The 23,143-nt window shown below is 37.3% G+C and overlaps 1 protein-coding gene and 1 pseudogene across 1 annotated transcript in view; both read left to right on the forward strand.

Annotated features, from left to right (window-relative positions):
- Positions 1 to 23,143, forward strand: part of CPNE4 (copine 4) — a 653,986-nt gene that overhangs the window by 163,394 nt on the left and 467,449 nt on the right. The window lies entirely within an intron of this gene.
- The window catches only part of LOC136173512 (activity-dependent neuroprotector homeobox protein-like), a 43,428-nt pseudogene that overhangs the window by 14,763 nt on the left and 5,522 nt on the right, over positions 1 to 23,143 (forward strand).

Genomic DNA, 23,143 nt, shown 5'->3' on the forward strand with positions numbered 1-23,143 from the left:
TTGCCCTGCTTCATTTTGTACTCCAAGGCCAAATTTGGGCAGGGAAGTGATTGGGATTTTAAGAGATCACACTGTTTGTTGTGCCAGTGTACAGAGACTACATTTGTCTAAGGGAGAGAGATTGTAGTTTGGTAACCGTGGAGATGAGAAGTGGTTGGAAGTGATATCTATTTAAAAAATAGAATATACAGTTTGCTGATGGATTGGATGTAGAATGTGAGAAGAAGAGAGGAATCAAGCACGATTCCAGAGTTCTAAGCACCTAGGTCACTGATGACAATACTGGGGGAAAGGGGAAGTATGATGGTAATCCTATGATGAACATGTTTCTAGTAGTGAGAGTCAGGGTGGTGCATTTACAGTGTGAGTCAGGAACATCTACATTAGAATCCCAGCTCTGTTATTTATCTACTGTAAGATCTTACCCAGGGATCTTTCTGACCCAGGGCTTGAACCCAGGTCTCTGGCATTTCAGGCAGTTTCTTTACCCTCTGAGCCACCAGGGAAGCCCTTACCCAAGTCAGTTAGATCCATTATCTTACCTATATAGTGGAGACCCTGATGCTGGGAAATATTGAAGGCAGGAGGAAAAGGGGATGACATGGCTGAATGGCATCACCAACATGGCTGAATGGCTGAATGGCATCACCAACTCAACAGACACGCGTTTGAGCAAGCTCTAGGAGTTGGTGATGGACAGGGAAAGCTGGCGTGCTGCAGTCCATGGGGTCGAGTTGGACATGACTGAGCAACTGAAATGAACTGATAGTGGAGACGATAAACGTACCTACATTGTCAGGTTGTTTGGGAGACTTAATACATAGTAGTACCTAGCACTTAACTGCCAGCCATCAGTGTCATTATAAACATAAATCTGTTAATACTTAGATTGTTTTCTTAGGGTAAGTGCTGGATCAAAGGATATACACACATATTAAGCCTTTAAAATTATCCAATTCCCTATCTAGAATGATCATATCCATATGTTCCTTACAGCAAACTCTGAAATGCAAAGTAGGCAATTCTTTGTTTAAAATTTTTAAAAAATATTTAGCATTTAATATATAGGCTCTCCAGACCTCTGTTGCCCGATCCTGCCCCAGTCACAGAGGGAGGCTTTCTTTAGTTTGGCATGACTTGAGCTCACATAAGGGGTTCTAATCACACTTCTGCCCTTCTCCTTCCAAAAGTATCATTATATTAATACATATTAACTATTATAATAATATACTATGCCTAATATAATAAAACACTAATATGATTAAACATAACTAATTGTTACTACTTTTTTATTACCATACAGTGTGGGTTTGTGAGACTGAGAGCTTGAATGAGAGAGATGTGGGTTTTGTGTGCATGTTAGGACTGGAGACTGAATCCAAATATCTCTAGGTTGTCATCTCTAATTCTGAAAGATCACTGTTCTTGATGCTGTGCTTTATTTAAAGAGAGGGAGAGAAATTGATTTAATAATCTGTCACATTATACAACACAAGAAGAAGTTGGGAAGAAAAAGTGCTCTGGTATTCTCAGTGGGAAGAAAAATATTATGACAGCTCCATGGAGAAATCTTTGTACAAAGAATGCTGGTAGAAATTATGGTGGTGAGATGAGGATCTCAGTAAAATGTACTGCTTTCATAGAAAAAGTGTGACCACTATGCCAGAGAGCTTTCTTTTATAGAAAGCTATTTCCCTCACTCATCTAAGGGAGTAAGAAAATAGAAACTCTGATTGTTCCTTCTCTTATTCTAATTCCTTAAAATAATTTATCCCAGCATCATTTCCTCTGGGGATTTCTAAAATATTTTATTTACATTAGGTGGGACAGAATATCAACAAATTTTGATAATAATAGGATAGAATTATAAAATTTAATCAAGAGAATTTAATATCTTAGTGCAATGATCTACAGCCTTTTTGGCACCAGGGATCAGTTTCACAGAATACATTTTTTTCCATGGACCGGGGAGCAGGGGATGGTTTTAGGGTTCATGCTCCTGTGAGGATCTACTGTCACAGGTGACCTGGCAGAAGGCAAGGTTCAGGTAGTATTGTGAGTGATGGAGAGTGGCTGTAAATACAGGTAAAACTTCACTCACAAATGCCCGATGCTCACCTCCTGCTATACGGCCTGGTTTCTAACAGTCCACCAGTCCATGGCCTGCTGGTTGGGGGACCTTTGTCTTGGTGTAAATGCTGGCAGTTGGGAGAACTTAGTTTGTACATTAGTGAACTGATAAATGTATGGGAATAATACTCTCCAGCCACCAGAAAGACACCTATAGTTGAACAAGCTGGACTTGTTGCTCTTTGCCCCATAAGAACACTGTCCTTGGGGAACTCTGAGGCATCTTAGAGAGTTTAAGAAAGGACTTATAGAACTTGGGCTGTTGTTCAGTGATTTGTGGAGAATTTAAGGAAGGACAACTTTTTTCTGGATTGGGTAGAAGCCAGGACAACTCTGTAATTGAGTACTATGATAGGTTTTATCTAGGAGAGAAGAATAGACCAAGGCTGAAGCTATAAGCAGCAATTAGTCATTTTAACCAGGATGAGAGATGTTTGGTCATTTTTGTGATTTGGACAGGGTATGTGTTTTTGTATGGCTCCAGCATGATAATGAAGTAGTCTAGTTTTTGCCTTGCTCCATCATGGCCTTGTGATACATTGGTGTTCTGTGAAAGGGTTTTGTTTCACAGGACACTGAAACCTAGCTGTAAGTGCCAGGCCAGCTGCTAGCAACACCATAGTCAAGTTGATAGCACTGAGATGTCAAGGGATGCTTTCCTCTGGCTCAGAGTGAAACTCAAATGTTAAGCTGTTCTACTTAAAAATCATATTCTTAACAATAGACCAACTTGTTGACTAAGCAAAATGTAAACCATAACAAGTCTTAAATCCAAATAAAATAACCTTTTACGTCTCAACTGTCCTTATTATCCAAAAAATTGTAGTTATGATATTCAACATATATAGATTCTGTAAGTTAATATTACTTCAATTTAACCTCAAATCTCCTATATATATTAAAATAATATATAAACATATAAATACTTAATATGTAAAAATATATACATATAAAATATATATATATGTTTAAATCTCATATATATGTGAGATTTTAAAATCCCATAAATATGTATATATATTTAAGTCTCCATTATATACTTAGAAATGTCTCTTAATAATAGGCTTCCCTGGTGTCTCAGATGGTAAAGAATCTGCCTGCAGTGTAGGAGACCTGTGTTCAAACCTGGGTCGGGAAGATTCCCTGGAGAAGGAAATGGCAACCCACTCAGGTATTCTTGCCTGGAGAATTCCATGGACAGAGGAGCCTGACAGGCTACAGATAATAAGGTCACAAAGAGTTAGACATGACTGAGCGATTATCACTCACTCCCTTTTTTTCTCTATCTCCCTGTTTAGAGGGAAAATTCCCAGTAGCTCTTGTGAAAACATTCAAGTTTCTGCTCATCTTTTCTCTAGAAATCTCTTTAAGTTGTATCCTCAGCCCATCAGATAGGACATGCATTTTCACTAGATATCTGGGCAGGATAATTTTTTTGAAGATGAGATAGAGGGCTTAATTTCTATCACATTTATTAAGCCAGCTCTAGTTAGTTATGTTTGGGGGGAAGTTATTTTCCAGAAGGTCAATTTTATAAGCACCATATGGTCACTGACATTCATTCAACAAATGGCTAATGAATACCTGCCATGTGCCGTACACCCTCCTTGCCACTGGACATGAAAATTGGCAATTATGGTCCCTGTCTTCATAAAACTCATAGTTCTCAAAGGACAAGAAAATGTGTGACCCAAAATATTCTTTCAAAGCTTGGAGGAGTCAGAGGCAAGTATATTCAAATCTAGATTGAGAAGGGGAACCAGGGAGGGTTTTATTAAGAAGATGTGACTTAATTAGATCTTAGGTGATGAGTCTACCATGTAGATAAAATAAGGAATAACATTGCTTAAAAAGGGAAAAATTATGCTATGTGCAAAAGATTGACTTTGACAGGATCATCAAATAACCTCTACAATCACCAAGCCTGGATAATTTTGATAGATGTCTCTTGATAGAACTTTAGGAAAGGACCATCTTCTTGACTAGAGCTCTTCATAAGCTATACTTCAAGAAGAGGATATCTCTCCTATTTTTAAAGACTTTTTGAGGAGTCCACAGTCATCCTGGGAGGTCCACAGCTTTGAGTCACAGAACCTTATTAACACATGGTGTTTAACAACTCTCAGTGTGGGAAGGAAGGGATTTTCCAAGAGGGATCCAGGGCCAGTTTTGAGGGTTTAATACTTTGAATAGAGAATAACCTTGATGCAGCCATGAGCTAGGGTTTTCCCATGAATATACCACAGGAGACAGGATATGGTAATGTCAGATGAAACAGCTAACTTTTTTTAAATCTTGGGGAACAATGGGGGAGTTTAAGGAAAGACTCATTAATGGAAGTAGATTTCTGTTAGTCACAAGATTTCAGCCTTGGTTACATGTACCCTTACTCATGGATTCCCTAGAGTGTTCCACGCTCCCTTCCTTCACTTTACTTCATCATATTATAAGTTGTCTCTTGGACAATCTCACATGCTCTATGTGGTTTACGATCAGTGACAAACTCAAACCCTCTGAGTCTGTCTGTGCTTTTTACAAAGACACACATACCATTATACACATTTATATCCAATTCATAGTTAACTCGAGTTAAGTGACCTTATTAGCAAATGAAACTGAGTCAAGAAGTCTTGACTATACGGCCTTTACGTAGGAGGCAGCCTCAGCTATACTTTTGATGGAATTACCTAGGATACACAAGCGAATTTTTTAGATGTTTTTTGTTCTGGAACTTAGAGGAAGGCAACATAAGATCCATAAGGGTGAGATTTTCGTTTATCTTACTCATCACTGAATCTCCAGCTCTTAAAATAGTGTCTGATACCTATCAGTCACTAAACAGATGTTTGAATGTATAATTGAGTGAGGTTTTCTCTTCCTTGTAGAGATTGTTGGTGTTCATCATTGCTGAATTTGATCATTTAGAAGTTCTTCTGTAGAGATCAGTGAACCTCGTCTAGTTTTAGCATGTTTGTTCTTTTTTAAAATATATATATATATATATGTATATTTTATTGAAGTATAGTTGACTATGTTTCAGGTACACAGCAAGGTGATTCAGTTATACAAATACACATATATCATTTTTGAAATTATTTTCCATCATAGGTTATTACAAGATATTGACTATAGTTCCCTATGCTATACAGTAAACCTTTATGGGTTTTTTTTTTTTTTTTTATATCTATTTTTAATTAGTAATCTAGCATTCTATTCATACTAAGTCAGACAAGTTGAATCACAATATCATAATATTTTTAGTTAGGCAAAAATCAATGTTTTCTGAAATATATATATTATACATACATATATGTATACAAAAGCTTTTTTTACTGCACTTGATAAAGGCTTGAGAAAAACAGCAAAAAAAAAAAAAAGAAGAGATGGATAAATTGGAGAACATAAACTAATGAAATGGGAGCACTGAATATAAAGTAGAAAAAGTGAAACAAACTAGATAAAAGAAAAAGATCAACATATGGTCCAGTAGTTTTTAAACATGACTGCTCATTGGAAACATATATGGAGCTCTGGAGAAAAAAAGCAATACCTGAACATTTGTATTTTTCAAAAAAAATTGAGATAATTCTGATATGCATCTGGATTTTAAAAACTGATTACAGGTCTTTCTTTTAGATTCTAGTTTTGGTGATATAGAGTTCTATTATTTTTCTGTTGACCAATCATGATACAATGGTATTAAGTGAGTAATAGTTATATAATCACAATAGTAAAAGATGTTTATCAGTTGTCACAATCAATAGCCAGGCAAAAAATAAAAGATAATTATAATTGCAAACCATAATGTGAATGTGATTAACTTAACAATATAAAATAATTACATACATTTTAGAGGGGTCAAGCAGAGTGATGTGGTTAAGTGGAAGTGCATACATGCATCTGTTTTCATCCACTCGGTCTATGTCTTTTGGTTGTTGCATTTATTCCATTTACATTTAAGGCAATTATCAATATGTATGATCATATTACCATTTTCTTGATTGTTGGGGGTTTAATTTCTGTAGCGTTTTTCCTTCTCTTGTGTTTCCTGCCTAGAGGAGTTCCTTTAGCATTTGTTTTAAAGCTGGTTTGCTATTGCTGAATTCTCTTAACTTTTGTTGGAAAGCTTTTGATTCCTCTATCAAATCTGAAGGAGAGTCTTGCTGGGTAGAGTGTTCTTGGTTGTAGTTTCTTCTCTGTCATCACTTTAAATACATCATGTCATTCCCTTCTGGCTTGTAGAGTTACTGTTGAGAAATCAGCTGATAGCCTGATGGGAGTTCCCTTGTATGTTATTTGTCATTTTTCCCTGATTGCTTTTAATATTTTATCTCTGTCTTTAATTTTTGTCAATGTGATTACTATATGGCTTTGTGTATTCTTCCTTGAGTTTATCCTTCTTGGGGCTCTCTGTTTCTTGGACCTGGTTGATTATTTCCTTTCCCATGTTAGGGAGGTTTTCAGCTATCATCTCTTCAGATATTTTCTTAGGTCCTTTTTTTTCTCTCTTCTCCTTCTGGGACCCCTATAATGTGAATGTTTGTGTGTTTAATGCTGGTCCAGAGGTCTCTTAGACTGTCTTCATTTCTTTTCTTTTCTTTTTTCTATATTCTGTACTGTGGCAGTAATTTCCACCATTCTGTCCTCCAGGTCGTTTATTCATTCTTCTGCCTCAGTTATTCTGCTATTGATTCCTTCTAGTGTATTATTCACCTCTGTTTGTTTGTTCTTTAGTTGTTTACTTTTTTAGTTGTTTGTTCTAGGTCTTTGGTAAATGGTAAACATTTCTTGCATCTTCTCAATCTTTGCCTCCATTCTTTCCCTGAGATCCTGGATCATCTTCTCTGTCATTATTCTGAGTTCTTTTTCTGGAAGGTTGCCTATCTCTGCTTCATTTAGTTGTTTTTCTGGGGTTTTATCTTGTCCTTTCTTCTGGAACATAACTTTCTGCTTTTTTATCGTGATTAACTTTCTGTAATACGGTTTTTGTTTTAGCTGCTGTGAGATTGTATTTCTTCTTGGCTGTTCTGTGTTGCTTCTGATGGATGAGGCTAAGATGCTTGTGTAAGCTTCTTGATTGGAGGGACTGGCAATGGGAAAAACTAGGTCTTGCTCTGGTTGACAGATCCCTGCTCAGTAAAACCTAATCCAATTATCGGCTCTTGGGTGGTATTGCACTCCCCTGAGGCAACTCAACCCTGAGGTCTATGGTAGGGATAATCAGTTCAGTTCAGTTGCTCAGTCGTGTCCCACTCTTTGCGACCCCATGAATCGCAGCACGCCAGGCCTCCCTGTCCATCACAAACTCCCTGAGTTTACTCAAACTCATGCCCATCGAGTCGGTGATGCCATCCAGCCATCTCATCCTCTGTCGTCCCCTTCTCCTCCTGCCCCCAATCGCTCCCAGCATCAGGGTCTTTTCCAATGAGTCAACTCTTTGTGTGAGGTGGCCAGAGTATTGGAGTTTCAGCTTCAGCATCAGTCCTACCAGTGAACATCCAGGACTTATCTCCTTCCAGATGGACTGGTTGGATCTCCCTGCAGCCCAAGGGACTCTCAAGAGTCTTCTCCAATACCATAGTTCAAAAGCATCAATTTTTTGGCACTTAGCTTTCTTTACAGTCCAACTCTCACATCCATACATGACCACTGGAAAAACCATAACCTTGACCAGACGGACATTTGTTGGCAAAGTAATGTCTCTGTTTTTTAATATGCTGTCTAGATAGGTCATAACTTTCTTTCCAAGGAGTAAGCGTCTTTTAATTTCATGGCTGAAGTCACCATTTTTTTGGAGCCAAAAAAAAATAAAGTCTGACACTGTTTCCACTGTCTATTTGCCCTGAAGTGATGGGACCAGATGCCAAGATCTTAGTTTTCTGAATGTTGAGCTTTAAGCCAACTTTTTCACTCTCCTCTTTCACTTTCATCAAGAGGCTTTTTAGTTCATCTTCACTTTCTGCCATAAGGGTGGTGTCATCTGCATATCTGAGGTTACTGATATTTCTCCCGGCAATCTTGATTCCAGCTTGTGCTTCCTCCAGCCCAGCGTTTCTCATGATGTACTCTGCGTATAAGTTAAATAAGCAGTGTGAGAATATACAGCCTTGACGTACTCCTTTTCCTATTTAGAACCAGTCTGTTGTTCCATGTCCAGTTCTAACTGTTGCTTCCTGACCTGCATACAGGTTTTTCAAGAGGCAGGTCGGGTGGTCTGATATTCCCATGTCTCTCAGAATTTTCAGCAGTTTATTGTGATCCACACAGTCGAAGGCTTTGGCGTAGTCAATAAAACAGAAATAGATGTTTTTTCTGGAACTGTCTTGCTTTTTCGATGATCCAGCAGATATTGGCAATTTGATCTCTGGTTCCTCTGCCTTTTCTAAAACCAGCTTGAACATCTGGAAGTTCTCAGTTCACGTATTGCTAAAGCCTGGCTTGGAGAATTTTGAGCATTACTTTACTAGCGTGTGAGATGAGGGTAGGGATAATGGTGGACTCCAAGATAACACCAGGGGCCCCCATCCCTGTGGTGAGCCGTGCCAACCCACACCTTCACTGGAGGCCCTCTAACACTAGCAGGTAGTTTTGGTTCAGTCTCCTGTGGGGTCACTGTCCTCTCCTCTGGGTCTTGGTGTGCACAAAATTTTGGTTGTGCCCTCTAAGACTGAAGTCTCTGTTTCCCTCAGTCCTCTGGAAGGCCATTAATCAAATCTGATAACTCTAAAGGCCAGATTCCCTGGGGATTTCCAGTCCCTTTGTCAGATCCCCAGGCTGGGAAGCCTGATTTGGGATTCAGAACCTTCAGAATAGTGGGAGAACTTCTTTGGTATTAATGTTCTCGAGTCTGTGGCTCACCCACCTGGCGGTTATGGGATTTAGTTTGATCATGATTATACCCCTCCTACCACCTCACTGTGGCTTCTTCTTTGTCTTTGGATGTGGGCTATCTTTTTTTGGTGGATTCCAGTGTCCTCCTGTCAATGGTTGTTCAACAGCCAGTTGTGATTTTGGTGCTTTCGCAGGAGGATATGAGCACATGTCCTTCCACTCCGCCATCTTGAACTGGAAGCCCAGCATGTTTGTTCTTAATAGAACATATGATAGCATATGAGTTGAGTATATGCCCTTTTGTTATTTTTTTTTTTTTTTTCTTTTTTTTTTTTTCTTCTTTTTTTTCCATTTATTTTTATTAGTTGGAGGCTAATTACTTTACAATATTATCACATAGCTGATGTGAAATTGTGTTATTTTGCCTTTGTGGAAACATACTCCAATAATTATTTTAGGTAAACTTAATTTTACAAGTTGCAAGTGTTCAACTCAAGGTATTTTCAGGAAACGAATCCAATTGTAGAACCAACACCTAGATTAATAAACAGAACATCAGCACAACCACAGAGCCCCTCTTGTGTCTTCTATTTACTACCTCTCCACCTGTGTCAGGAATAAACACTGTGCTGACATCTAACAGCATCGATAGCTTTTGCTGATCTTTGACTTTTATACAAATTGAGCATGCAGTTTGTACTCTTTAATGTTGACCTTCTTCCATTGAGCATTATATTTATGAGATTCTTGATACTGCATGTAGTCTGGTTCATTCTTATTGCTGTATACCATTCTGTTGTATGGATATGCCCTAGTTGATAAATCCATTCAGCTGTTAATGGACATTTGAGTAGTTTCCAGTTTAGGGCTTTTATGAGTAATTATGCTATGAACATTCTTTGGGATGATTTTTAATGAGTATATTGATGTGTTAGTCTTGGATAAATACCTAGGAGTATGATTGCTGGGTCTTAAGGTGAGCAAAGAATGAGCTTTAGTAGATATTTCCAAACAGTCTTTCAGAATGGTTATATAAAAGTCATCCCCATGAGTAGTGTTGGGAGTTCTAATTGCTTCACATCTTCAATCTTTGATATTATTGCCTGTCTTTTTAAGCGTAGCTATTTAGGTAGTATATAGTCCTAGCAGATTGGGATTTTAATCTGCATGCTCCTGGTGAATAAAAAGATAATCTCTTTCATTTATTTGTTAGGCAAAGTTTTTTTTTTTTTTTAATTGTATCTCTCTTGGGCATATATGTTTCCAACCCCAACATTCACTCTCTTTTCAACCTATTTTAATTCACTCCCACCATAGTTATTATTGTAGTTATTATTGTTATAAACAGGGTAATTCTTAGCTATCACAGTCATTTTTGTCATCACTCTTATTGTGGAACTTCACACTTAAAATTGTTTATATTATTGATTACTATTTATAGTATTGATATATCCTCTGTTTAAAATGCTATTCCTAAAAAAAAAAAAATAAGGTGCTATTCTTGACTCATAATTGTTATCATCATCCATATTACATCATTAGACTTTATAGTAAACCACATTACATCTCTGTACCAGCTAAAAATACTTTCTGTTTTGATAAAAGGAGGCTAGAGGGTTTTGAAGAAATAGGGGTTCATTTTTCTCATAAAAGAAGAAGTTATTTGTGTTGGGTCAGTTACTCCACATCACTGTCAGAAGTTGAGATTTTTTCTGCATTTTCTTTGTGCTACTCTTAGTTAAATTATGCATTTTCTTCCCTATAGCTGTTGCCTCTTAGACACAAGTCAGTTGTTGAATTGCCAAATATGATGCCAACATTCCTACCATTCAGGAAAAATGGTGGTAGACAGAAGGCTGTGCCAGTTTAAAACCCTTTTCTGGTGGGCATAGTTTTGTTTCTAGAACTCTGATCTGCTTGCATATTAGGGATCACTTGATGGTAAAGATGTCACTTGTTACTACTAGATGCAAGGCAAGCTGGGAGATTGAGATTAGTGGTTTACTCTGTAGCCCTAAAAGCAGAATTCAAGAGAGAGAGGTGTGGTTTTGGTGTCAAGGAAACAAAATACACAATCTACTGTCGATTATTAGAAAAAAGAAAGCACAAACAGCATGATACGATCAACTCCTCTTTAGCCTTGAAAAATATAGCTCGGGAATGGCTTTTAAAAAGATAGATGATGTCCTTTGCTGGTGCTTGTGTACTTTATACCTGGTGCTCAGAGTTTGATTTAGGCAGTACTTGCCAGGTTGTCCCTAGCTGTTCCTCCTGATTAGTGATGCCACACATGGTTCATTAGGCTCTGTCACCTTCTGTCACCTACCACACAGATTAACCTTTAGTAAAACTGATGATAAAACACACACAGACACACAATCTCTCCGAAAAGGGGGAAAGAACATCTCATAGCAATAAACAACTCTCACAAAAAAAAAAAAGAAAAAAAGAAAGCCTTGCCTTCCATTTTGTTGTCGTTGGAGTTTTGTGTACACTAGATAAATATTATTTGCTTTTGTCTTTTATAGGTAAATATGGGACCTTGTTTGTCTGTGGAAAAGTGGATTATTTATTTTTTAAACTGCACTAGTGAGAAAATAAAATGAAAATACCAACCAGAAAAATCCAACAGCCTGTTTTAAAGATTTTAAGAACTCAGTGAAATTTTTTATGGTAAGAGGCAAAATGGTTTCAATTCATAAAATTCTTTTCTAGCCTTATTGAGGTATGGTTGACAAATAAAAGTTATCTTTATTTATATTGTACAAGGTAATTTTAAGCTGTGCAATATGATGATCTAATACATGTATATTGTGAAATGATCACCACAATCAAATTAACTAATACATCCATTACCTCATGTAGACCTTAATGTGAGTGTTTGATGAGAACACTTAAAATGTATTTTAAAACATGCTCTTTTAGCAAATTTCAAGTATACAGTGAAGTATTATTAACTATGATCACCATGCTGTACATTAGATCCCCAGAAATTATTCATCTTATAACTGAAAGTTTGCACCCATTGACCAACATGTCCATATTTCCTATCCTCTACTATTCTACTGGTTCTATGAGTTTGACTTTTTAAAATTCTACATATAAGTGAGATCATACAGCATTTATTTTTCTGTGTCTGACTTATTTCACTTAGCATAATATCTCCCAGGTTTATCCATATTGTCATAATAGCAGGTTTTCCTTCTTTTCTATGACTTGATAAATCCATTGTGTGTGTGAATCCACATACATATGTGTATTGTTAGTTGCTCAGTCATGTCTGACTCTTTCTGATCCCATGGACTGTAGCCCACCACTTCCTTTGTCCATGAAATTCTCCAGGCAAGAATACTGAAGTGCGTAGCCATTCCCTTCTCCAGGGGATTTTCCCGATCCAGGGATTGAACCAAAGTCTCCTGCAGGCAAATTCTTTATGATCTGAGCCACCACAGAAGCCCATTATATGTGTGTGTGTGTGTGTGTGTGTGTGTCTGTGTGTGTGCGTGTCTATGTGTATACATATATGTATTATCAATCTTCTTTATCCATTCATTCATTTATAGATACTTAAGTTGCTTCCATGTCTTGTATAGTGTAAATAATGCTACAGTGAACATAGGAGTGCAGATATTTCTTGCTGACTTCATTTCTTCTGGATGTATACCAGAAATGGGCTTGCATGACTGTATATAGTAGCTCTATTTTTAATTTTTAGAAACTGCCATACTGCTTTCCATAGTGGCTGTACCAATTTACCTTCCCAGCAATAGTGCATGAGGGTTCCTTCTTCTCCACATCCTTGCCAACACTTACTATTTTCTGTGTTTTTGATAGTGGTCATTCTATGTGTGAGATGATATCTCATTGTGGATTTAGATCTGCATTTTCCTGATGATTACATTGAGAACTCTTTTATAAACCTGTTGTCTTTGAAAAATATCTGTTCAGGTCCTTTGCTCATTTTTAAAAATCAGGTTATTTGTTTTGTTTGCTATTGAGTTGTATGAATTCCTTAATATAAGCATTTTGGATATTAACCTCTTACCCAATATATGGTTTGCAAATGTTTTATCCAATTCCATAGGTTGATTTTCATTTTGTGGAATAATTTCTTTGTTTTGTATAGCTTTTTAGTTTTATATAGTCTCACTTGTTTATTTTTATTTATTTATTTTTGCCTACACTTTTCATGTCAAATCTAAAACAATCGTTATCAAGACCAAAGTCAAGATGCTTGCCCCCTATGTTTTCTTTTAGAAGCTTTATGACTTCAAGTCTTATATTTAAGTCTTTAACCAATCCAATCCAAGTTAATTTTTGTGTATGGTGGGAGACAAGAGTATAGTATCATTTTCTTCCACCTGGGAATACAGTTTTGTCATCTTCACTTAGTAAAGAGACTATCTTTTTTCCATTGTGTATTCTTGACATCCTTGTCAAAAAAATAGTTAACCTTATACATGTGTTTTTGTTTTATTTTTAAATTGGTGCTCTCTATTCTGTTCTTTGGGCTATGAATCTCTCTTTATGACAGTACCAGGATGTTGTCACTATTATAGTTTTATATCAGAGTTTGAAGTCAGGAAGTGTAATGTCTCCAGCTTTGTTATTCTTCCACAAGATTACTTTAGCTATTTAATGTTTTCTGTAGTTCCACACAAGATTTAGGAGTTTTGTGTGTGAGAGAGAGAAATGCCATTGGGATTTTGATAGGCATTGCGTTGAATATGTGGATTGTTTTGGATACTTTGGGCATTTTAGCAATATTAATTCTTCCAATACATGAAAATGAGATCTTTTTCTATTTATTTATATCTTCCTCAATTTCTTTCTTAAATGTCTTATAGTATTTTTTGTTTGTTTGTTTTGACCTTTTCATTTTTTTCCATTTATTTTTATTAGTGGAGGCTAATTACTTTACAATATTTTTGTTTTTAAAATTTATTTATTTTTTAATTGAAGGATAATTGCTTTACAGAACTTTCTTGTTTTCTGTCAAAACTCAACATGAGTCAGCCATAGGTATACATATATCCCCTCCCTCTTGAAACTCCCTCCCATCTCCCTCCGCATCCCACCTCTCTAGGTTGATACAGAACCCCTGTTTGACTTTCCTGAGGCATAAAGCAAATTCCCATTGGCTATCTATTTAACATATGGTAATGTAAGTTTCTGTGTTACTCTCTCCATATATATCACCTTCTTCTTCCCTCTCCCCATTTTCATAAGTCTGTTGTATGTGTCTGATTCTTCATTGCTGCCCTGCAAATAAATTCTTCAGTACCGTCTTTCTAGATTCTGGATATATGCCTTAGTATACAATATTTATCTTTCTTTTTCTGACTTATTTCACTCTGCATAATAGGCTCTAGGTTCATCCACTTCATTAGAAGTGACTCAAATGTGTTCCTTTTTATGACTGAGTAACATCCCATTGTGTATATGTACCAGGACTTTTTTACCATTCATCTATCAATGAGCAACTAGGTTGCTTCCATGTTCAGCTATCGTAAATAGTGCTTCAATGAACAATGGGATACATGTGTCTCTTTCAATTTTGGTTTCCTCAGGGTATGTGCTGAGGAGTGGGATTGCTGGGTCATATGGTGGATTTAACCTAGTTTTTTTTTCTTTTTTTTTTTTTTTTAAAGAATCTCCATACTGTCTTTGATAGCGTCTGTATCAATTTACATTCCCACCAACCATGTAAGAGTGTTCCCTTTTCTCCACAACCTCTCCAGCATTTACTGTTTGTAGACTTTTTGATGATGGCCATTCTGACCAGTGTGAGGTGATATTTCAGTGTAGTTTTGATTTGCATTTCTCAAATAATGAGTGATGTTGAGTATCTTTTCATGTGTTTGTTAGCCATCTGTATGTCTTCTTTGGAAAAATGTCTGTCTAGATCTTTTCCCCACTTTTTGATTGGGTTCTTTGTTTTTCTGGTTTTGAGTTGTATGAGCTGCTTGTATATTTTGGAAATTAATCCTTTGTCCATTGTTTCACTGGCTATTATTTTCTCCCATTCTGAGGATTGTCTTCTCACCTTGTTTGTAGTTTCCTTTGCTGTGCAAAAGCTTTAGAGTTTAATCAGGTCCCATTTGTTTACTTTTGTTTTTATTGCCATTACTCTAGGAGGTAGGTCATAAAGGATTTTGCTTTGATTTAATGTCATTGAGTGTTCTGCCTATGTTTTTCTCTTAAGAGTTTTATAGTTTCTGGTCTTACATTTAGGTCTTTAATCCGTTTTGAGTTTATCTTTGTGTATGATGTTAGAAAGTGTTCTAATTTCATTCTTTTCAATGTAGCAGTTGTTTTCCCAGCAACACGTACTGAAGATGTTGTCTTTGCCCCATTGTATATTCTTGCCTCCTTTGTCAAAAATAAGGTACCCGTAGATGCAAGGGTTTATTTCTGGGCTTTCTATCTTGTTATATTGATCTCTATTTCTGTTTTTGGCCAGTGCCATACTGTCTTGATGACTGCAACTTTGTAGTATAATCTGAAGTCAAGAAGGTTGATTCCTCCAGCTCCATTCTTCTTTCTCAAGACTGCTTTGGCTATTTGGGGTCTTTTGTGTTTCCTTATGAATTGTGAAATTTTTTGTTCTAGTTCTGTGAAAATTTCCAGTGGTAATTTGATAGGGATCACACTGAATCTGTAGATTGCATTTGGTAGTATAGTCATTTTCACAATATTGCTCCTTCCTACACAGGAACATGGGATATCTCTCCATCTGTTTATGTCCTCTTTGATTTCTTTCATCAGTGTCTTATAATTTTCTGTATACTGTTCTTTTGTCTCCTTAGGTAAGTTTATTCCTAAATATTTTATTCTTTTTGTTGCAATGGTGAATGGGATTTTTTCATTGTTAGTGTATAGGAATGCAAGTGATTTCTGTATAGGGATTTTATATCCTATGACTTTGCTAAACTTACTGATTAGCTCTAGTAATTTTCTGCTACTATCTTTAGGGTTTTCTATGAATAATACCATGTCATCTGCAAACAGTGACAGCTTTACTACTTCTTTTCCAATCTTGATTCCTTTTGTTTCTTTTTCTTCTCTGATTGCTGTCTCTAGGACTTCCAAAACTATGTTGAATAATAGTGATGAAAGTGAACACCCTTATCTTGTTTCTAATCATAGAGGGAATGCTTTCATTTTTTCACCATTGAGAGTAATGTTTCTGTAGGCTTATCATATATGGTCCTTACTATGATGGGGTAAGTTCCTTTAATGCCCATTTTTTTGAAGAGTTTTAATCATAAATGGGTGCTGAATTTTTTTCAAAGGCTTTTTCTGCATCTATTGTGATTATCATATGGTTTTTATCCTTCAGTTTGTTAATATAGTGTATTCACATTGATTGACTTCCATATATTGAAGAATCCTTGCATCCCTGGAATAAACCCAACTTGATCATGGTGTATGAGGATTTTAATGTGTTGTTGAATACTGTTTGCTAAAATTTTGTTGAGGATATTTCCATCTATGTTCATCAGTGATATTGCCCTGTAGTTTTCTTTTTTGTGTGTTGTATTTGGTCTTGGTATCAGGTTGATGGTGGCCTTGTAGAATGAGTTTGGAAGTGTTCCTTCCTCTGCAATTTTTTGAAAGAGTTTTAGAAGGATAGGCATTAGCTCTTGTCTGAATGTTTGATAGAATTCTCCAGTGAAGCCATCTGGTCTTGGACTTTGATTTTTTAGGAAATTTTTGATCACTGCTTCGAAATCCATGCTTGTAATTGGATTGTTTATCAGTTCTATTTCTTCCTGATTCAGTCTTGAATGATTGAACTTTTCTAACAATCTTTCCATTTCTTCCAGGTTATCCATTTTATTGCTACATAGTAATTCCTAGTGGTCTCTCATACTCCTTTGCATTTCTGCAATGTCTGTTGTAACCTCTCCTTTTTCATTTCTAATTTTGTTGATTTGATTCTTCTCTCTTTTTTTCCTTGACGAGTCTGGCTAAAGATTTGTCAATTTTGTTCATCTTCTCAAAGAACCAGCTTTTAGTTTTATTAATTTTTACTATTCTTTCATTTCTTTTTCATTTATTTCTGCTCTGATCTTTATGATGTCTTTCCTTCTGCTAATTTTGGGGGTATTTTTTCTTTTTCTAGCTATTTTAGGTACAAAATTAGGTTACTACTAGATGTTTTTCTTCTTTCTTGAGGTAGAATTATATTGCTATAAAGTTTCCTCTTAGAACTGCTTTTGCTGCATCCCATAGGTTTTGAGTTGTCATGTTTTCATTGTGATTTGTTTCTAGGAATTTTTTGATTTCCCTTTTGATTTCTTCAGTAACCTGTTTGTTATTTAAAACTGTATTGTTTTATCTCCATGTGTTTGTGTTTTTTATCGTTTTTTTTCTTGTAGTTGATATCTAGTCATACCATCGTGGTTGGAAAAGATGCTTGATACGAGTTCAATTCTCTTAAATTTACTGAAGTTTTATTTGTGACCCAAGATATGGTCTATACTGAAGAATGTTCCTTGTGCACTTGAGAAGAAGGTGTGTTCTTCTGCATTTGGATGGGATGTCCTGAAGATATCAATGAGATCCATCTCATCTAATATATCATTTATGACTTGTGTTTCCTTATTAATTTTCTGTTTTGATGATCTGTCCACTAGTGTGATTGGGGTGTTAAAGTCTCCTATTATTATTGTGTTACTGTCAGTTTTTCCTTTCATGTCTGTTAGTATTTGTCTGATGTATTGAGTTTCTCCTATGTTGGGTGCATAGATCTTTACAATTATTATGTCTTCCTCTTGGATCAATCCTTGATCATTATGTTGTGTCCTTCCTTATCTCTTGGAATCTTCCTTATTTTAAGGTCTACTTTGTCTGATATGAGGATTGCTACTCCAGCCTTCTTTTGATTTTCATTTGCATGGAATATAGTTTTCCATCCTCTCACTTTCATTTTGTATGTGTCTTTAGGTCTGAAATGCATTTCTTGTAGACAGCATGTCTTGTTTTTTATCCATTTAGCCAGTCTGTCTTTCGGTTCGAGCATTGAGTATATTTACATTTAAAGTAATTAGTGATATATATGTTACTATTGCTATTTTCTTAATTGTTTCGGGTTTGTTTTTGTAGATCTTTTTCTTCTATTTCCTAAGTCCCTTTAACATTTGTTGTAAAGCTGGTTTGGTGGTACTAAATTCTTTTATCCTTTGCTTGTCTGAAAAGCTTTTTTCCCCCCATCAATTTTGAATGAGATCCTTGCCAGGTACAGTAATCTTGGTTGTGAATTTTTCTCGTTCAGTACTTTAAAGATATCCTGCCATTCCCTTCTGGCCTGCAGAGTTTCCGCTGAAAGATCAGCTGTTAAGCATATGGAGTTTCCCTTGTTGCTTGTTGCTTCTCCCTTGCTGCTTTTAATATTCTTTCTTTGTGTTTAGCCTTTGTAAGTTTGATTATTATGTATCTTGGCGTGTTTCTCCTTGGGTTTATCCTGTATGGAACTCTTTGTACCTGTTGGATTTGATTGACTATTTCCTTTTCCATGTTGGGGAAATTTTCAGCTACAATCTCTTCAAAGATTTTCTCATACCTTTTTTTTTTTTCTCTTCTTCTGCTGGGACCCCTATAATTCTAACGTTGGTGCATTTGATAATGTCCCAGAGGACTCTGAGACTATCCTCAGTAGTTTTCATTCTTTTTGCTTTATTCTCCTCTTCAGAAGTTATTTCCACCATTTTATCTTCCAGCTAACTGATCCATTCTTCTGCTTCAGACATCCTGCTATTGATTCCTTCTAGACTGTTTTTCATTTCAGCAATTGTATTGTTTGTCTCTGTACGTTTCTTCATTAATTCTTTTCTGCTGGTCAGGTACTCCTGTCCACTTTCAGCTGTGTTCTGCAAGCAATACTGTGTCTAAAAGTGTATTCCTCATGTATCCGTAGAGAGAGATGTAACCCACATTCACTTACCCCTCTGCCATCTGTTCTGTTTTATAGTTTTTAATTTATAGATCTTTCACCTCCTTGGTTAAATTTTTCCTAAGTAGGGTTAGTAGGAATTGAATATGTGAAAGAGCAAATAGGAGACACTATGGTATCCAAATGATAGCATCTGAAGGAAGCAGGCTTAGCCCTTAGAGCTGGAGGAACAAGGGGGAAAATGGGCTAAAGCCCAGGCCTCTGAGGAGGAGATGGTGCCATGTCCATGAAGGGTGTGATAGGCTGGTTCTGTGAGTGTTAGAGAAACTTAAAGTAGATTCAACATCTGCCAAGGGAAATGCCTTTGTTGGAGTGAGAAGTATTGGTGAGGGAAGATTGCTGATGCTACTGGGGTGTGGGAACCAGCCCCTTCCACTTCTCCGTTCTTCCCACACCTCTAAGGGACCCTGCTTGGCACTAACAGGGGTCTGGTTGCCAAAACAGACAGTGGTTTTCAGAGTTATCAGCTTTGACATCACAAAGAAATATAGAAAGGTGAGTGAAACTGAGAGACAAGTTTAATAATTGGCAAACCCACCTAGCTTCCCCAAGCTGTCAGTCACAGAGTATTAGTGTCTTTAATTATTCCATAAGACAGCTAAGCTCCTATCCTGGCCACAGCTAATACTTAATCAAGTTTCATCCTCGTACTATCAGTGGTCCTAGGTAGGTTTCAGGGGTGGATAGAGCGAAATAAGATGGGGTCTCTGAAAATTCATCTGCCCAACAAATATTTATTGCCCTGTTCTAGGTCTTGGAGACATACAAGTAAAACGACATGATTCCAGCCATTTGAGATTTCCCAATCTTGTGATTGATAAAGTGATCAAGTTATAATATAGTGTAATAAGACCAATGATTTCATTAAAATGAGTACTGTAGAGTCATGAAAGATGGCTTAAGGCAACAAAAATTATTTATTATCTCTCACCTTTTCCGTTGGTACAGGATTAAGGCAGGGCACCTCAGGGAGAGTTTGTCTCCTCTCTACAATGTCTGAAGTCTTTAGCAGAAAATTTGAAGGCTAAGGGCTGAAATCACTTGAAGGTTCATTCACTCACATGTGGGATATGTTGGCTGGGGGCCGAGCTGGGGCTCTTGCTCAGAACATATGGTCTCTTCATACAGTCTGAGCTTCTTCAGAACATGGCATCTGGGTTCCTAAGGCAATTATGCCAAGAGAGAGCCAGGCAGAAGCCACATTGCCTTTTACGACCTAGTTTCACCTGCCATGTACTTCCATCACAATGTTTCTGAGACATGACAAAGATCTACTTAGGTCAGTGTAGGGGAACCAATTTCCCACCTTTCTATGGAGAAATGTCAGTGTCATGATATAAGGAAGGACGTGTGCAGTGGGATATATATCAGTGCAGGCATCTTTGGAAAATGTCATCTGCCACAGTATCTAACTCAATCCATGGTTAGGGTAAAAGGTAGTCAGAAAATATTCTTAGAGGGAATGGCATTCCTGATGGATTCTGAAGACCCGGAAGGATTTCATCAATGAAAAAGAGAGGAAGGTTATTTCAGATTAAAAAAAAAAAAAGTCCCATTAAGGGGACTTACTTAAGGTAGATTTATGTCTAGAAAAGTGCCTATAGTTCATTGTGTTTAATTTTATTTGAATAGTAGAGTCTCTGTTTGCCAAGTCTTTCTCTTTCAGAAGAAAGTCAGGCTGATGATGGGAGGAATAGAGTCTGGCATTCTGAGGGTATTCCGTCCATACTCGTCCTCCCTTCTCCTCTGTCTGGACACACAAAAAGTGTTGAGATGCTCTGGGTAGTCAGTTTCCTGTTGCCACAGGACTGTATCACAGGGCCCAGGTGTGAAATGCTGGGGAAGGAAATGCCTTCTATCAGCAATCCTACTCCAAACCTGCTCACCTGGCTCTCTGCATCATTCTGAAGAATCCAGAAAAATTCTTGATGCTGACACCAAAAATACAGTCTTCTTCTAAAGATCTCTTCAGTCTTTTATTGCTATATCTTATTGCAATCCCCTCAACTCTTCTGATTAGGAAAAATACCAATTGATCCTTATTTTCTAACTGAGATCACCTCCTGGGAACATGTCATCCTGTTCTGTCTTAACTCAGCGAAGTTATATAGCCCTTAGCTATCATCAGCTTCTAAGTACCCCTTATAAATATCTTCTTCTTGCTAGTTCTTTCTCCCTTGTTCTCCCTACTTTATCCAGTCAAACTCTGCAGTATTTTTTTCTTCTTTCATTCTTTTATATCTCCTTTGTCCTCATTCTAGACTTTTGGAATTTTCTTCTTAGATTTTTAAGGTGGTTTAATAATTGGTCACCCAATCCTTTGTCTTTTCCCACTCTCAACCATACTTAGCATCACTAAGACCTCTTTGCAGAGGCCATTCAACTTGGTTGATTTTTCCTAGGAGGCATTTACTGAATTGCTCCCAAGCTGGATGTTCCCAAAGGTACCGCCCTGCACCATGTATGTCTCTAAACATGGCTCAGTGTGATGTCTGCTGCTGAGCTAAATGACTTATAGATGGAAACCTTCCAGTTTCTGGCGCCATCATTAACTAGCATTCATTCATCAGAACATTTAAGCAAAATTAGTTGGACGAATAATGTGCTCCCACACAAAACTAATGAAACATGAAAGTTAGCAACATGAAATAAAATAGATAAGTACGTGCAGCCTTTGTTGGTTAACTGCTCATGGAGAGTTTACCAGACATACCTCTTTTTGACTTCTCCTTGCTGTCCCTTGACCCTCTTACCTACTGCCTTCTTGTCCTCTCTCTTTAGAATTACGACCGTGACCATACTCAGTCATGTCCGACTCTTAGCAACTCCAGCCTCCTCTGTCCATGGGATTTTCCAGGAAAGAATACTGGACTGGGTTGCCATTTGCTCCTCCAGGGGATCTTCCAACCCAGGGATCAAACCAGCTTCTCCTGCATCTCTTGCATTGGCAGGCAGATTCTTTACCACTGAGTCACCTGGGAAGCCTCAAAATTAAGACTACTTGTCTTTTAAAGATCACATTGTGTCCTGTTCATGCTTGATTGATTATTAACAGCTGCAACTCTCAAACCATCAATTTAAGCCCAGACTGCCTCTGTTGACAAAGTTTTGTTTCTCCTCGAGGATAGCGACCATTTCTTATGTGTCCCTCTAGGCTCTGTAGGTCAGCTCTTTGCACTGGAGGCCAAAGTAATGGATTTTCAACTTTAGCATCAGTCCCTCCAGTGAACACTGAGGATTGCTTTTCTTCAGGATTGACTAGTTTGATCTCCCTGCTATCCAAGGAACTCTCAGGAGTCTTCTCCAGCACCACAGTTCAAATGCATCAATCTTTGTCACTCAGCTTTTTTTTTTTTTTTTTTAACTGTCCAGTTCTCATATTCATACAGGACTACTGGAAAAACAATACCTTTGACTATTTGGACCTTTGTCAGCAAAGTAATGTCTGTGCTATTTAATGCACTCTCTAGGTTTGCCATTGCTTTTCTTCCAAGGAGCAAGCATCTTTTAATTTCATGGCTGTAGTCACCATCCACAGTGACTTTGGAGCCCAAGAAAATAAAAAGTCTGTCACTGTTTTCATTGTTTTCTCATCTATTTGCCATGAAGTGATGGGGTCTGATGCTGTGATCTCACATTTTTAGATGTTGAGTTTTAAGCCAGCTCCTTCACCCTCATCAAGAGACTATTTCCTCTTCACTTTCTGCCATAAGGGTGGTGTCATGTGCACATCCGAGGTTACTGGCATTTCTCCTGGCAATCTTGATTTCAGCTTGTGATTCATCCAGCCTGGCATTTCACATGATGTATTCTGCATGTAAGTCAAACAACCAGGGTGACAATACTCAGCCCTCACACACGCTGCTCCCAGTTCGGAACCAGTCCACTGTTCCGTGTCTGGCTCCAACTGCTTCTTCCTGAACTGCACAGGCTTCACAGGAGGCAGGTAAGATGGTTTGGTATTCCCTTTCTCTAAGAAATTTCCACATTTTGTTGTGATCCAAACAATCAATAGCTTTAATATAGTCAAAGAAGCAGAAGTAGATGTTTTTCTGGAATTCTGCAGCTTTTTCTATAATGCAATGGATGTTGGCAATTTGATCTCTGATTCCTTTGCCCTTTCTAAATCCAGCTTGTATGTCTGGAAGTTTTCAGTTCACATACTGCTGCAGATCAGCCTGAAGGACTCTGAGCAACACCCTGCTAGCATGTGAAATGAATGCA

The sequence above is a fragment of the Muntiacus reevesi genome, chromosome 8 (genome assembly GCF_963930625.1).
Source record: "Muntiacus reevesi chromosome 8, mMunRee1.1, whole genome shotgun sequence".
Classification (NCBI taxonomy): Eukaryota; Metazoa; Chordata; class Mammalia; order Artiodactyla; family Cervidae; genus Muntiacus; species Muntiacus reevesi.